Genomic DNA, 16,579 nt, shown 5'->3' with positions numbered 1-16,579 from the left:
ATGTATGCGTTAATACAAATTTTACCCTGAAGCATTGTCGAAATTTATTAAACCGCTTTTTTCTTAAATATTGTCTTTATTAAACCCGTTAAATACCGCCTGCTTTCAATTCCAATGTATGATGTTTTAAACAATTTTCTTGTCAAATGTATGTTTTTAAAATTCTTATTGGACAGTGGTTATGTTTTAATAAAATACATATTTTTTGTGCTGAAAATATGATCATTTTGGATGTACTGTTTTTTTTTTTTGGTTATAAATTAACCGCTTCATAGGTCAGCTAAATGTAACTTGTGTTTTCACCAGTGTCTTGAGCGATAAAAAAATGACAAACAATCTCAAATAAGTCAATTTTTGAATCAGACAATTTTTTTTACATTTTGGAAAACGGTATTTTAAATAAAATATTGGGTTATAACTCAAAAACTAAGCATGACGAATCAAATTAAAAAAAAAAAAATACAGCGTTTTCAACTTGAAAAAACACATTTTAAAGAAAACAAATCGCTTGGGACATTAAAAATGATCGTTTCACAACTATTCACTCTGTTAATTATAATTTATTTTTGTTTGGAAAAAAAATAGTAATTAAATACTGAATAAGATTGTTTTATGTACAAGAACGAGAAAAGATAAAATTATTATTTTAAAAACGAAGGGTTGAATATAGTTTTTCTTTTATTTTGGTGCCAAGTTTTTTTTTTTTTAGTAGAATTATGAGTGGAATGATTATTGGCAATTATTATTATTATAGTTATTAAAAACACACCCTTTAATCCCAAAAAAGTGTAAAAATATTTTGCAATGACAAATATATGCATTGAACAAACATTCGCATTAGCTATTGTCTGTTATAATATTATTATGATACTTGCATCACAGACAATACAGATTTATTATAGCCAAATTTTGACATATTAAAATTGTGAAATGATACATTTTAAATGGCTTTTAAATCGGTATGAGTATTCTATAAAGTGTGACCGCAATTAAATTATATTTAATACGGGAAAAAACATAATCTGCTATCTAGCGTTATGCATTGTTGTCGACAAGCTAGAACTGATGTTTATCCGCTAGAGAGCAGAACTAGTATACTATATAAGATATTATTTTGACTGACAAACCTACAAACATTTTAAAAGCGTAGTGAAACAAATACAAATAAAATGTTGTCATGTTGACGACAATGAGATAAGTAAGTATAGTTAGGTGAAAAGTATTGGAAATTTCCCAACAGAAGAAAGCATAATATCATACCTAGAACTCGGGAATCGAAGCACCCCCCCCCCCCTTAAATACAAAGAGTTAATATAGGGTATCCTTTCAAAAATACCAACCTTTTCCTATAAAATCATCAGACAGTTAGCACAATGATATTTTTAAGTAAGGCAACCTAATTAAGTTTGAACACCATAAATATTGCAGTTTTTCATTCAGCAAAAAAATTTGTAATTTTTTTAAAAATATTCACAAAAAGTTTGTCAATAGTTTGGAAATGTTTAAGAATAACGTTTTGGTAGAAAAATAATCGTCTCAATAACATTTTTTACAAAATTTAGTTTAAACTTCTTCCAATAATTTACTAATATTTTACCTAATATAATATTTACTGTTTTAATAATATACAAACGCAGGTTTTGTTTATTATTATTTATTTTTTAATCGTTTAATGTCATAGACAAATACATATTGAAAACATTTGTACATTTTTTCATTCTTGGTTGTTGTATTAATTCAACAACATTTTTTTAGGACTTCTAGTAATAAAATGTATACTTTGTACATATATAAATGTATACTAGGTGTTAAGGCAGGTTTCTTATCTAATCCGAGGTTTTTAAACAAGGGGTTTTCAGGATTTATTAGTGTTTTTATGGGTATTTTTTTTGGGGGGGGGGGGGGTAGTAATAAATATTTGTTTGAGCACAACGTCAATATAGGATTCAATTCGGGGAGGGCGTCTGCACAGATGTGTCCCCTCCCAAGTGCCGCCTGTCTACACCCAAAATATGTAGGTATTGATCAGTGTACATTTAGTAGTAGCAATAATATAAGGCTTAAGTTTCGACACCGGAATTGAATTCAACTTGTTACTTTTAACCTGTTGTACAGATTAAATCTAACCGGTAGTCGACTGTCAACAGGAGTTTATTTTTTATTCATAAACCAGAAAATGTATACTAAAAAAATGCCACGTTATAGATTTTTTCTGTACCCAGATGTTTATACACTATAATAATATACTGTAATCGAGTTCTCTCGGCTAGTGTTCAATATGACATTTAGTTTTGTTTAATTGACTTGCATTTTTTAAACTATTTACTTAAATAAATGCCCCTAAATAGTATTAAAAAAGTTTTTATGAGAGAATGCTTTTTAATTATATGTTCTGGCCAAAAAGTTTGCATGACGACGATGATTCGTTATATTATATACGTTTAAAGTAGACGCACTACTTTCGTGACGCTATTTCATGTCGTTTTCGAGCTGGGACTTGGCCAAGGCTAAAGCATGTTCGTGGCCTAAGAATGGAGTGACTTTATAAACACTTAATACTATATATTAAAATAAATACAAACAAATTATTGTAACACGATTTATTTACAACAAACACAATGACAAATTTATAATTAATGATAGTTTAAATAGAAGAGAAGAGAAGGCTTTAATAGAAGAGAAGACAACACAATATTAACATTTTACAATACAAATATATCAACATGGTAGGTTTACAAATTACAGGTTAGGTTAGGTTAGGTTTTTGGCAATTTGAAAGTAGATGTACAATAGTTTAAATAAATTGAAGGTAATGGAAGAGAGGACAACACAATATTAAAATTTTACAATACAAATATATCAACATAGTAGGTTTACACTTTACAGGTTATACAGGTTTATAATGGTTTACATGATTATACAGGTTTGCATGGTAATAAAGGTTTTAGGTAATTTAATAGTAGATTTACATAAATAAAAGGTACATGGATATATAAGAGTAGTACATGATAAGGTTACAGTTTACATAATATTAGAGATTTGTATGGTTAATACAGGGTCCGGCAGTGAAACGGGATGATTTCAATACTTAATTACTATTTAATGAATGAATAAATTTTAATTTAAATAAATATAAATATAAAGTATAAGAGTTACATTTATATTTATAAATGTAACTCTTCAGTAATTAAGTATTGAAATCATCCCGTTTCACTGCCGAGCCTTGTAGTTATAAAGGTTTTACAAAAATGATTTACAAGTACAGGTTACAAGGTTATATAAGATTTGCATGGTTATAAAAGATCTCACCGATCGGATCGAAAGATCATTTTCTTGCTGGCTGTTTCGCTAAGTCATAGATTGTCTTAGGTACTCCAGGATCAGGCTTTTCATTGAAGACCTCGACCACAACAAACTGCCATCTCTAGTCCAATGTCTTGTTTGTGTCAGCTTTGTATTGCTCATATGAAATAATTTAGGTACAATTGAATGATAAAAATATTATAATAACAGTGTTTTGGTTGCCGTATGGCAACCAAAATGGACTAAAAATCGTCTTGTACGAGCTATTTATAGGAAATATTATCTACTTTGTTTTCGGCCATGTATAAAACACCATAAAAGTAATATTTTTAATACTGGCCAAGATAGTATTTTGAAAAATTGTCTTAACTTCACCCCTGATAAAAATATGGTTTTTGAGCAACATCTTTTAGAATTAAAAAAATCAATATTGTGTATCGAAACTAATAATTTCATACATTGAAACAAACAAACATAGTGTTCTCGTTTTAAGTATACTCTTCTGTTCAAATTAAGCAAAAAATGTAATAAAAAAAATTACTCTTTCATATGAAAAACAAATATATATTAATACACATTTCAGTTTCATTTGAAGTACCTAATAATAAGTAATAAAACGAGTACCTACATTTTTGTTTTAAATAAACTGTATTGAAAATCTAAATATATTCCAAAATCGAGTTGTATTTTTCTTGTAACCAAACAAAACAACAACACAAGAGTATAGGTATAACATTGCCCATTTTATGAGTTTCTTTGATTTAAGTTCTCTTGTGCTTAAGGCTTAGGCAGAATTTTTTAAATGTCAACATACGACGCATGGTTTTTAATTTCAGCATAAGTTTTGATCTCCTTTCTTTTAATATTTACAACTAGGTATGAAATCTTGATATTTTTTTTGAACAAGGAAACGGGTTACTCAACTGTGGGGCTCGACGTTTTAAGACCAAGAAAAGTAAAAACCTTATTATAAAATACATTTATAATTAATACATTATCCGAAAATTTACTAAAATGCCTGGAAAAATGTCCTGCAAATAATATTTGTGCAAATGATAAAATAAATAATTGTATCATTAAAAAAAAAATTGCCATAACTAAAAAAATTAACTTTGGGTATTCAAATCGTTATTGATTTTGAATTGTGATTACGTTTTTTAATGAGTTCGGTTATTAATTTGTTTTTATTGGTTTGAGTATTTAAATAATATGGCTTTTAATTTTTTTTAACGTTTTTTAGGAACACTATTTTAATTCTTATTAAAACTTTAATTTACACATTACTGCCAAAACCGTTTTATAAAAAGTAAAAAGTTATCAAGCCAGCTAAAAATTTAAAACAATTTTCGATAATATAACAAATAAAATATTATGTTAGTGGCAAAAATTGTATACTCTTAATTTTTCTGTGGGTTTTATATAATAAATGTAATTAAGTATTAAAAAACCTAAGCTAATCCAAAAAACGCGACTTTCAAGTATTCTAAATTATGTTTTTTTTATTCCCTAAAAAGTATTTTTATAATAATAGTACAATTCCCGCAGTGATTTTTACAAAATCTTCAAACATAAATCAACTTTTCAGCTCTAAAAAATAATAGTTAGGTTACAAAATTGAAATACATTAGTCTCATCTATAAAACAGAGATGAACGCGTCTTGCTTTAAATTACAATACAAATTAATAATTTGCACCGATTTAATAAACCCGGCAGAAATTCTATCAATATTTTAATAAGGAAATGGAGATAAGACAATTTAGAAAGTACACAATACTCTAGGCTTTTAGTAAGAATAACGACCATAGTCCTATGAACCATAATCATATGTGGTCTATATGGACTAGATCATATTATTATTTTAGCCAAGGCCCTAAAAATTGTGTGTACAACTATTGTCCGTGCATTTGTCTATTTTTTTTTTGTTTGCCGATAAGAATAATCATTATTAAAAGGATACATCGATGCACGTGACAGTTAGGGGAAGTACATAATATAGAAAAAGGGTTGAAAGAAATGGATGTGAAGTCAAATCCAGGGGGGTTTTTCTGTTTTTTTTTTTTTGTTATAAGCAAACGCCAAATGGATACAAATAATGAAAGGCAGTGGGTAACCGGCGAATTTTCCCTTTACACGAGCCACCCTAAATAGTGTAATATGTAAACTAGTTTTTTATGAAGGGTCCGGCCTACGTATGACATCATCTACACCATTGTATATACGGTGCACGCTGCACAGCTCAGCACTTGCTAACCAGATTATATGTTCCCTCGCAGTGAGCCATTTTCAACCCCAAACGATTTCATATAAAATAGATAACACCCCGGACTATGTGATGTATCATTATTATCATAAATCATAATGTCCTAGAATATTATAATTTGTGAGACAGCGCATCACGCACAAAACACAATAACGGAAATGTAGATAGACTTAAATATATTTCATAGGTAAACTGCGACCATTGAACTCACGGCCAAATTGTACACTGGACAAAGTATAAAATATAATTTTATATTCTAACACTGACTCACACAGTAACACTGTTTAGAGCAAAATTTGACATTTTAAGTTACAATTCTCGAACGGTTTGTAATATGGTAATAGGTAAATTTATTTTTACATAATGTATATTAATTTATTTTAAATAAACTCTTCTCTTGACCACTAAAAATTTGGAAAAAAATCACCTATGCACTATATGGACTTGGGTACAGGACTTTGGGATGACAACAATTTCAATCATAAATTAATGTGTAATTAATTAAAATGCAAATCAGCAGTAGTTACATATAAATTTAATCAAGTTTCATTTTATTCGCAGCTAAAGTAAATATTGTTGTCGAAAAACGTTGGCATTATCATCAATTAGCCTATTTTAAGAATATGTCTATTTCATCCAAATATTTTAGATGGTGGAAAATGGATATTTTTAACTTTAGTGAAAAAAATGATTGTCTAAATTAAATTAAAGGAAATGAGTATAAAAAACTATGCGAAATATATATACAAAAATGCACTTAGAGAGTACAAATTATGGAAATCTATTTATTATTTTAGTGATTAGGTATGTAATACATTTTTCAAAGGTTTGGAAAAAAATATAGAAATATTATTCAAAATTAATGTGTTCGTCCTAAGTTACATAAACAAATATTAAACTAGAACAAATTATTATTACTGTTGCAGAATAAGATGCTGAGGGGTTATGTATTAAACCCAAGAGCAAGCAAAGGCTCTAGTCTAAGACCTAAGACAGGTTTATGAATACATGTATATATTTTTAAGCAAATACAGGTATTAATATTAATATTTAATAATAATACATAGCTCCTTCCAGATAACAGGAACAAATATATCTTTAAACAAAATACCCACTTTTTCAGCCAGCCGTACTTGAATGTACTCAAACCGAAATTGAATTTTAGATACAGGTCTAAGGACACCGGGGGTGGGGAGGTGCCCTCTTTTCCGTGGTTTAATTAAAAATAACGTTAAGTCAACAAATTTTGTAATGATCGCGCAGATTTTATTTTTTATATACTTTTTGAGTGGCAAACCAAAGATAAATTATTCATATTTTTCGATTATTGATCTATATAACGCTTAGGAAACAAATAAAAATATTTGGTCTTATTTTTTTAAAGCAATAGAAACGTTGAAAATAGAATGAAATATTTAGGGGGGTTTTTATAGGGATATTGAGTAATATTTGAGTATGTGTATCGCTTTTTAATTATTTCTACAGTATATATATATACATATATAGATTTGGCTGCTTTTTTAAATGTTCACTGGAACACACTGTACAAAAAGTTTTATATAAGTTATCTATTAATATACATCACACTAGCCTGTTTTTTTAGCTACCAAATCTAAACTTATTAGTCAAAATAAAACTGATAATGTGTATTTAAAAAAAAAAAGATTTTAAAAGTATTTGAAAACGTTTGCCTATATTCAGAATATAATACTACTTGAATGCTTTTACCCGACACAGACTTTCTCAGTAATTTACATTATGATTGTTATTCAATAAGGAAATTCACTATTGTACACTATAGGTACCTATAGTGTTGTTATGAAATTAACATATTTATTGGATCCGTACGGTTCGATATTGTTTGAGAGTATTAACACATTGATTAGAACAAGCAATAGAAGTAGGGGAATATAAGCTTAGTTTATGCGCTCACCGCTACAAATCCGGAATTTAATTAATAGTTTGGTAGGGAGATAGGTAATAATAATTGGTTTTGGCTGTAAGCTGTATACCTTATAGTTTATCACTGTTGTTTTAATTAGCATAATATTATTATAACGGACAGCTGTATTAGAAAACGAACCGAATTCGACAGTTAACACATTATATATTATTACACAACGATGAGAAATATAAAATAAAATTTGGAAACAAATCATTCTATCCGCGTAAATACACAAAATATGCCCTGAGCTTTGAATTGTGTAATTTGTTTTGTTTTTATGTATTCAATTATAGTTGGTTGATTATTAACAAAAGTTATTTTTCTTGAGTTTTTTTAATTATTATAAATTCCTACCCAAGATGTTTGTAGGAAATTGTAGTTGTTTCTGTCCAATGTAATAAAACATGAAAAAATTATCAAAACAACAAAAGTTATTATTTACAGTGAGCGTGTAGTATAAAAAAATGTAACATTTGTTAAAACAACAACGGCCCAACAAATAAAGTCACCCAGATGGAAACGGTAGAATAAAATTTACATTTTAAATTTCAAACAGAATATATACATTTTATTATCCGGTCGTTTATTCGATGCTTCCAACGACCCTTTTCGATTTTTTGGTCTGTAGAATTTATAAGTTACAAAACAACTATGGATGAAATTTGCATTGCTAATTATTATTATGAAGAAAATAACAGTGGAAAAATCACGTGGCAATAATGAATCTGTACTTACACCCAAAATTAAGAGGGGACGTGTCTTGGGAAAACAATGAATAAAGAAAAAGCAAGAAAGCTAAATATTAAACACTAACGAAAGTTTTATGAGGTGGTTGCAAATACAGCGATATTATTTAGACAACAAAACAGAATTCGTTATAATTTTGAATGAAAAATCATAAAAAAATACAGTTATAAAAAGGTAACGTTGACAAAAAAAAAAAAAATATATATATAAAAATACCACTTGTATTTTTTTTTGGTTTCTCCACTTTAAACGGCATACTTCTGGCCTTGGCCCGTTTCTGAACAAAAGAAAATATTGTATTTTGTTAGACGCCCTTATTTTTTTCTTCTACCCTCGTTGTGTTCATTGTGTTAAAAATTTAAATGTTACACTTCTGCAAAATATTATTTTTTATACTTCAAAAGAAGCCCGCCCGGACCAATCCATTAAAATATCAACAAAACATGTTTATTGTTTATTTTAATAGCCGTCCGTTGTAGGGGTTTTCTAATAAATATTTAATTGAAATATATATATTATGTATAAGTCTTTTTTTTTGTATAGGTTTAGTTGGGAAATAAGACATATTTTGTATTTTTACCTTGACTAAACTTGTATATACTTTAATGGCATATTAAAGTGTTTCGGTCCAAACTACTTAGTGTACATTTTGTTGTTGCTTAGGAAACCCTCTTCCAGTTTTTTGAAAAATGTTAGTTTCGATTCTAGCCCACTCTCCTCATATGTTTGCCTCATATTATCTACAGCTAGAATTCAGTTGAGTCGTTTAAAGTAAAGAGCAAATTTTAAGTAAGTAGTCCGTTGACTTGAAAAATATGTTGTATTAAAATTACAAAATATTAGCCTCCGGAGATATTTATCTTTCTTATTTGTTTGGAGATCATATCCATTTTTCATGGCAAAAACGCGAAAATACATTACCTCCTAATATTGTACTATAGTATAATAATAAATAAGATGGAAAAGTGTACACTACTACATTACTCTATATACACTTTTCAAGACTTAAAAATGGCGGTATTGATTTATAGTCTACCACTGTGCACTGTGCGTAGGTACCTTTACGCAACCGGGGAAAGTTTAAAGTAATAAAATCTCCCTCGAAAGTTTCACCTCACCGGTCGGGTATACCGTCGGCCATTAACAGTGTATTGTTTCTACCAAATATACGAGTGGTTGACAAAAAAACATACATACTTAATGGCGTCTAAAAAAGTACCCCTATTACTTTTGTAGACTTGTTAAAAATATCACCTATAACTTACAGCCAGCACATAATAACAATAACAATTATTATGCGCCATAAAACAAGTACCTGTCTTCATTGTTCACGAACTTTAGGCTGGGGGGCGTGGAAATAACTTTAATAATTTATAATATGTTATGTATGCTGTATAAATTGTGTATTCATTGCTTTATACTTACCATATTGAAACAACACTCTATATTATACATTATATACTGGCACAGATTTAATTAAAATTAAAAAAAAAGGCATCAAAATATCGTTATTAAAATTGTTCAACCAACAATATCCAGGTAGTATCTGGGAAAAAAATATAATTTTATAATGCTTACTATGCATAAAAGTAAGTAAGAAAAAAAGATAATTTTCATGTTGCCATTACAAAGAGTTGTCGAGCCAGCTCGAAATATTGTTAAATCAGCGAATAAATTACAGATTCTCCAAATTAGTATCACAAAAACGTATCTCTTCTACTTAATAAACACTTACTGAAAAATGAGATTAAACATTATCTCAACTTGACGAATGAAGTAAAAAAATAAAGCAAAGAACTTATCCAGTTTTTTTTTTAGGGGCGATTTTATAGAATATTTAAGGAATGAGTTAACACTGAGTGTTATTTTGTTGTTTTAATTAGACTTGTGTAATATTGAATAAGCTTCTGGTTTTACATAACTATTTCATTGCAATTGTCCACAACAAATACTATTAAATTCTTATTTTATTGGTTTGATTTTACTTAAATTACACGAAAAAACGTTAAAAAAATGTCATTACTTTATGGGTATACATAATATGAATATTTTAATTTTGAATACTTATAAATAAACAAATTCCAAAATGCCAAATCATACCATATATTTTTTCTACACTTTTGTAATCGTTAAAATGGGGGTTTCAGATTTTACCTCAAATCGATTACCTACTAAATATTTATGCATTTTAATATATTAAAAACAAAAATTGTCACTCAGCTTAAACTGAAACTAGTAATACGAACACAAAAATCCGGATTTAACCAAAAAAATAATTATCTTATCCATCTAAAAGTATAATAAATACATGGTAAATATTATAAATACAATCTTTAGATACGTTTCAAAATAGGAGTATTTTATAAAAATTGTAGTAAAAAAAAAAAAAAACCCGAAAAAAAATAGTTTTGGATATGGCAGTAACAATTTGTTTAAATTTGTTTTCAAAAAATATTTTTTTCTAGTTAGACATAACTTTTAAAAAATAGCTTTAAACACTGAAAAACATGAAAAAGTAGCTTTTTTGAAAGCCCAGACTATGATAGGGCTTTTGGTCTTCGCTATAAATACTTACATGATTATTATTTTATTAATTTAAATGTTTCTTTCCAATAACCGAATATAGCTCTAAACATATTTTATACTGTACTGTTATATTATTTATACATTTTACTTTCATAATAATATATTTTGTTCGGTGTTTCACATCGATGGCGTGCAAGTGTCAAAAGTCAATCAATACCCATTGGAAAAATAATGGCGGTTTTCACAGACCGTACTTGAATTTTTAACTAGGTTTACCGATAGTTTTTTTTTATACTACACTTGAATTGTAAGTATAGTTGATGCAAACGACCGTAACAGAACTGAAATTAATCGCACGGTTTGATTTGCACAGCCAATGCTTGTCCTTAACTTACTGTGTACTTACTACAGGACTTACAGGGCCGATTCAGTCGAGTAACACCTCTATTAGAAAAAGTCAATTCTTTCACCGCCAAAACAGGGAAAACCCCAAAAAAAATATTTGACCAATTTTTCAACCGTCAAATATAATTTACTAAGCTTCGATTCGAATCTGTGGATACTAATGCTGATTTAAACTGAACTGTTTTTATTTTTTAAAATACCTATAAATAAATTTATTAAAATACCATTTTGGTGGTGTTTGTGTAAAGGGGAATAAGTCGGAAAACGCAAATTTAGGGTTATTCGTTTAAAATGTTTTTAAAAGAACTGTGTACGTTTGAGCGCATAAGTCGTAAGACGGGATAAGTCATAGGATGATTTTAAATCTTAATGCTATTATGTGAAAAACAGAATCACACGATACTGAAGTGCCTGTGGTTTTCCCGTAACAAGATCACTCACTTATCCTTTTATGCACACATCTTACAAGTCTGTGTAAACGAGTCAAAGGCGACTTATCCCTTTTTTAGGTTGGTGTGCACAAATATTACACTTGACATAATTCGTTTTTGCCAATTGGCATTTGAGAAAGTCAATAAAAACTATGTGCAAAAAGGAGATAACTCGGAAAGATATTTGTTTTCATTATAATTCATTTAAGTTAACCAATTTTAAAATGGTCCTTTGATATAGTAATATAGTTAAAAAATAAGTTAAATAATTACTATGTTTCGTTTCTATTTAAATTGGACCAAAACGATTTTCTCGGTAGAATTTGAAAGTTTTATTTATATTTTCCCCAAACGTAAGACACGAGTTTAGATACAATTATTATTTTTCAAACCAGATGATGTCTGAAGTTGATATTTTACTATTTATCACTGCTAGTACGAATGCAATGGAAACGCAGAGAAATGCTCTATTACTTTGTATTGAATGTGGAGCACACAATGTTTATGGAGGTATAGACTATGGGCATTCCAAGGAAAATATATTCCTTGGAGAATACATTTAATCCCTCTTTAACACAAACACCACAGAATTATAGGTACTCATCTCAACCTGTACGCATTATTAAATGATAGAAATTCAGTTAAAGTAATTACTAAAAAGTTGACGTGAATTCCCAGGTGCTCACTTAGGCACCTAAAATAAATAATTATACTCATTTGCTGCGAGTGTTTACTTAAAAACCTATGCAATACATTGTGATGTGATAAAATGATTAAACAAAAGCTGAGCCTGTGGGGATTGAAGCGGGTTAGAAGGTGGTAGTTATAAATAAATTGTAAGCGTTGAAATTACTTTAAAGTAAGCAACGTGAAGCGAACATTTTGCTCGACTGTAAAACTTTGGCTTTTGAGAAACAGTAAATACAAACTGTAACGCTAAGATTAAACTGTATAATGAACTGTACAGTTGAAAAAAAAAAAAAAAACACCAGTGCTAATGTCTAATACTAATGGAAGAAATAATAGAGTTTATATTTTTTGGTAAACTTACTTTAGTCTTCTAACACTTAAATTTAGATACTCATAGAAAACGAACAACACTAACCCCTTATAAATTCGGTTGTTTATACAAACGAAAACTGATGGTGAAAAATTTAGATGTACACAGAAATAAGTACAGTCATAACTTTCCCATCAAAGCCATAATATCCTTTTCAACAAATTTAGGAAAAAAAATTGTTAAAATAAAAACTTCTTTTGGCTTCGGTGCAATGTTGAAAAAATTTGTTTATTTCAAAATTAAAATATATTTTATGGTTGCCCCTCACTTCTTTTGTTTTGCGTGCAAACATGTCTCTGGGGATGAACTCTAAACTCAACTATTTTATCGCAGAACTGCATTCGTACAAAATTAATGATCAAGACTTTATCTAAAAGTTTTAATCAGACCGGGGCTATAAAAAAACGTTTATAGGAAAATATGTCATACATATTTGAAAAAAAACCCATAAAATTAAATGTACTTCAACGCAGTTTCTAAATAATTGATAAAGTACTTTTGCGGTAAGACTTGAATAGATGAAACTGCATGTTTCTGAGAAATGTTTATCTTAAAAATTAAGTTTTGTTAACAAATCATGTTTATTTTATTTACCCATAAGACGGAATAAACGGTAAGTGGTTTCTCCTCAAACAAAACATGGTTTTTGAGCTAATGTATTTTATATTATGCCATCTTAGTACCCAACTCAGTGAGTATACCTACATCCAATTATTCTTGGACATGTTCAAAGTGGTTCTGTTTATGTATCTGAGCTGAGTTTGGCTATAATAATTCATCACCGTGTAGCACCACTGCCATCGCAAGAGAAATGGTTTCTAGACGAATTCTTGACTCGTAATACTTAAATAAAAACTGTAACAATAGACAACCTAATAATTATCTTGATGACATAATACGATAACACACCCTAACCGGTTAGGTTAATCGTACAAAATTCATTCGAATAAGACAAAACGTGAGTAGGTTTTATGTAGACAATTGCCAACACCAATTCCGTGGACGCTTTGGGAGCTTAAAAAAAGTTTTCCCCAGCCAATGTGGGGAGGTGCAATATTTTTCGGGCACCTCGAATGCAAATGGAAAAACAGGTAGATGTGTCGTGTGGGTGACATTTAAAAAATTCGAGGTAGACAATACTATTATTATAGTGACGAGCAACAAGTTATAATGTTATGTTGCGTAGGAAAAAAAACCACTCTATACACACACACACACTCGGGTAGCTTGTTCGTGCAAGCCTTGCGGGCTTTCGGTGCCGTTTGTCTAGCAGTGTATTTAGACTTACGGGGTAGGTCAAAGGCAAAAAACACTGGGCGGGAGGCGTCTCCCGTTTAGCGAAAGAGGACCTTTTGGAAAATATCCAAAGCGTATAATAACACGGTAGTCGGTGTACCTAGGTCAGAGATGAAAAAAAAAAGTTAATTATATATTGTGTTGTAGGTAGGTACTGCGTATTAATAATTTCTTATCGCGTGCACACAATATTATTATATTGTCACGGCAAGAAAAGCGTTTGGAAAGCTTAACAACGATAATAATCGAAAACCGTTTGGGGTATGTTATTAATGTTTTTCAGTGGACCGATCGGATGAGCGGTGACGGAGCGGCGGCGGCGGCCGGGTGGCGGCGATCATAGGCCCGCTCCGTACACTCAAAAGCACTCTGCCGACGGCGCAGTGTTTTTCGCGAGGGGTCGTGCGGCCCGGTTTGATATATACATATATATATGTACACGACTATTATTAAGGTATCCCGTTTCGAAAAGCGTCGGGCAACGATCGGGCGGCCGCGGCGAGTCGGTGCGGTGCGCGGGGGCGGCCAGAGGGGTGAAGTTCATCCACCCCGTTTTGCGAGCTGCGGCTGCGGCGGCGGCGGCGAAGGGACCGTAGCTGCGACGGCGCCGCGCCGCCGCCGCCGGCCCTGAATTGATTTCTATGTTCGTACGCCGCGGTTTTCCAAGGGGAACTGCTCGGCTGCCCGGGCGGCGGCCAGTGGGGGCGGTCGTTATTGATTTTCCCGGTGGGTACTTTTTGTACGCGCAGACAAAAAAAAAAAAAATAATAACTACCGCAGGCCCGGAAGGACCCGGGCGGCACCCCGCGGAAGGGCGGTGGGCGGCGGTGGAGGTAACACGTCAATCGTCAAAACTTCCCAAGAGGAACGCGCTTTGAAACTAAAACGCCAACTGGAAATGTAATCGTATTATGTGGACGAGAAACGTTTTCGATTTTTTCTTTTTCCTTCTTCCGAGCACTTTTCCACGGTGAGTAAAACTCCCAGGACGGCCGTGGATTTTCACAGACCTTTTTTTTAGGCACAAAAGACAGGCTTGAGGCTTTAGCCTAGGCTTATAGGCCCGTGGTATATGATAGGATGGTTAAGTATACAAGCGTGTGTGTGTATATACATATATACACACACACATACATATATATATATATATACACACACACACATATACATACATACATATATATATATATATATATATGGGCACGATCTGTGTTCGGCGGCTGTACGTACGGTCGTGTCCCGCGTGCCTACCGGAACCGCGGCGGTGCCGCGCTGGCTATATCGACCGGACACCCGAAACGGGAGGCGTCCATGGAGGGTGGTTTTTTTTTTTTGCGCAAGTACCTCCCGACCGAGGCGAACGCGGCGCGTGCGGCCGCGGCGGCTCCCTCGTAACCAGGCGGCGCGGCGGCGGCCACTCGACAATCAATATCGAAGACCATAGTGCCCGGCCCGGCACCGCTGCCATTTAGTTCCCATACTTTCTGACTGCAACTTGTGTTTTGTTTTAGGTCGTACTTAGTTTTAAGCACGGATTTTTTCCGTTTTTTTTTTTAATTATAATTTTACTTTTTTCAAAATAAAAAAACAAAACAACATTAACAACAACCATTTACTTTCCGTTTTGCATATTGATTTCGAGTTATTTTCGTTGTGGCCACTTTTGTTAAAACTCGCGTGTAAAGTAACAACAGCGGCAGCAGCAACAACAACAACAGCACATTGAAATATTGTCGTTCTCTACAACAACAATATTGTTGCCGTACCGACCAACCCTTAGTCGAGAGGTCCGGTCGTTTCTTACACGCAAGGATAGGTAAGCATATGTATATATATACAATGTATTATATTTATAAAACTATTTCTTTATAATATTATTGCGTTATAATTTCTTAGTGAATTTTCTTATGTTGTAAAATGTTATTCATATTAAAGTATATTACACAACTAGCCGTTCGATTAAATTCTCTTCTAAATTTTGCAAAGAAAAGACACAGTCTTCTAATTTTGTGCTTTGAAAGCCTTCATTGTTCTTTAAACATATGTACCTACCTATATTATTGTGTATCTATTATGTAGATAACTATTTAGCTAGAATATTATACAATATTATTATTATTATCTATTTTGTTAAGATTATTACCGCTACCGAGTACAATATTCAATATACGACGATGTATGTGTTAATTTTTTATCGACAATTACTATTTTTTTTTTTTTATCAATATTATAATTATTACCTTGGACGTACCTACGATTAGCGTTGAGTATACCGATATTATGAACATTTTATAGCTTTTTTCCGTTATATGCTAATATTTTTGAAAATACCGAAACCGGTGTAGTTTTATACTTAGTTGTTGTTATTATTATTATTATACTTTTGGTAACCTCACATTCGGTTGCGGTTACCGCTTAGGCCCGGAGTAGATTACATATATAAATATTTACATATACTTTTCATTTTACAAAATGTGACGGGCATTCGATCTATTCAGTCGTATTTGAAAAGTATAATTTTTTAGCAAGACAATAGATCGATATACCGATCAATATGATATTAATTATTTTGCCGAAAAACACAAATTTACAATAAAAAAAACAA

The 16,579-nt window shown here is 31.1% G+C and overlaps 1 protein-coding gene across 2 annotated transcripts in view; it reads left to right on the top strand.

Moving 5' to 3' along the window:
- LOC126837142 (ELAV-like protein 3) overlaps positions 1-16,579 on the top strand; it is a 59,789-nt gene that overhangs the window by 10,179 nt on the left and 33,031 nt on the right. Inside the window, exon 1 of one of the 2 annotated variants that reach the window (XM_050570961.1) lies at positions 15,461-15,790. The exons of the other annotated variant lie outside the window; for it this stretch is intronic. The gene's annotated coding sequence lies outside the window, so the exon portion shown is untranslated. Of the gene's footprint in view, positions 1-15,460; positions 15,791-16,579 lie in introns of those variants that run through there. 2 annotated transcript variants of the gene reach the window in all.

Source organism: Adelges cooleyi, unplaced genomic scaffold (genome assembly GCF_023614345.1).
Source record: "Adelges cooleyi isolate 19-005CV unplaced genomic scaffold, UGA_ACOO_1.1 ACOO_flye_CR_arks_rails_tigmint_CR_PRNA_247, whole genome shotgun sequence".
Lineage (NCBI taxonomy): Eukaryota > Metazoa > Arthropoda > Insecta > Hemiptera > Adelgidae > Adelges > Adelges cooleyi.
Note: the sequence above shows the minus strand (reverse complement) of the source record. Positions and strands in the feature narration are given on the sequence as shown.